This window comes from Echinops telfairi, unplaced genomic scaffold, assembly GCF_000313985.2.
Source record: "Echinops telfairi isolate 266 unplaced genomic scaffold, ASM31398v2 ScPeMD7_443;HRSCAF=831, whole genome shotgun sequence".
Taxonomy (NCBI): Eukaryota; Metazoa; Chordata; class Mammalia; order Afrosoricida; family Tenrecidae; genus Echinops; species Echinops telfairi.
The window spans coordinates 51,550,731-51,552,290 of NW_022104341.1; positions in this window are offsets into that span (position 1 = coordinate 51,550,731).

Here is a 1,560-nt window from a genome sequence, read left to right on the forward strand (position 1 = left end):
ATACTAGGAGGGTAGGGGAAAGGTCAGAGGAGGAGGGGAGGAAGGGGGAACCCATCCCCATTCAATGATCATCACATGGCACCCCACCCCAAAGGGACAAACAACAGAAACATAGGTGAAGGGAGACAGCGGTCGGTATAAGACATGAAAATAATAATAATTTATCAACAGGTCACAAGGGTGGGAGGTGGAGATGGAGGGGGAAAAGAAGAGCTAATACCAAGGGCTCAAATAGAAATTAAATGTTTAGAAAATGATGAAGGCAACATATGTACAAATATGCTTGATACAACTGATGTATGAATTGGTATATGAGCTGTAAGAATCTCCAATAAAATCATATTTTTTTAAAAATCAGAGAGAAACTCAAAGTAATAAAGGGCTAAATTGGCTGATAAAAAAACAAACTCACTAAAACGAAGCCAATTCCAACTTTTAAAATGTTTCTTTTTTGTTGATAGAACAAAGACCTTCAGCATTCCACATCAGAATTGTGATGGAACTTCTTAGAACACAAGCAATTAGCAGATCTCTAGTCTAGTGCTGCTTTTTGTAACAGGTTTCCCTAGCACACCATCATGTAGAAGGACCTGCCACCCAGACTACTGGAAGGGGGATATAAACGTGGATTTTTTCTTGTTCTGGTTGAACTACATGTTCTTTACCCAGGCACTTTTATTGGCGACTGTTTGCAAACTTAATGGGATATCATCTCCATGAATTTGTTTGTTTTGTCTTTTGTCCCCTTACATTTTCTTTCTTCCACTATATGTATAGTAAATACATCTAGTGATTTTTCCCACGTAAATAAAATAACATATGTCTATCCTATTTCCTTACAGAAATGTTATACAGATATTTAGAAACAAAGACAGCATATGGAAAATAATTCTATCCAGAAACCCAAAGTTTTAAACTGTTTAAAGAAATTTAGGTGTTAAAAAAAAAAAGAAATTTAGGTGTTAAAGTGGTGGGCCAGGTATACAAAGACAATTCCTATATATTCACATAGATTCCTTTTCCTAAGGAAGAAATTTTTTCAAACCTCCTTGCAGGTAGATGGGAATCTGATTATTCATTCTGGCCAATTAAAAATGAGAGTGGATATGTGGCACATAAGCAACTTCTTTGAAGCTTCTGTTTCCTTTCTCTGATTAACCTACAGAAGAGGGGCAAAAAATAAGTAGTAGTCTATGTCCCTGACTGGCCACTAAGAGAAAAGTTCCTTTCAGAGTGGCTAAAAGTCCAGCAAGCTCTGTAAAAGTGAGAAATAAAGTTTAAAGTGCTAACAAATATGATTTGAAATTTTGCTTTATTTTAACCAGAGTCAGTCCTACCTTACTCTGAATAACGGAGGAGGTAAAAACAAAATGGAGGTGTTGATGTTTGCTTATTATTATTATTATTTATCTTGGATAGTGGCTCCTAGGCATGCCATTAACTTGGATTATTACAACAACAGAAAAGAAAGATAAGTCATAATAGTTAGGAATGAAACTATGAGCACTACCATACTGAAAAACATAATCAGTAGACAAAATAAGAGGAAAATAATGCAAG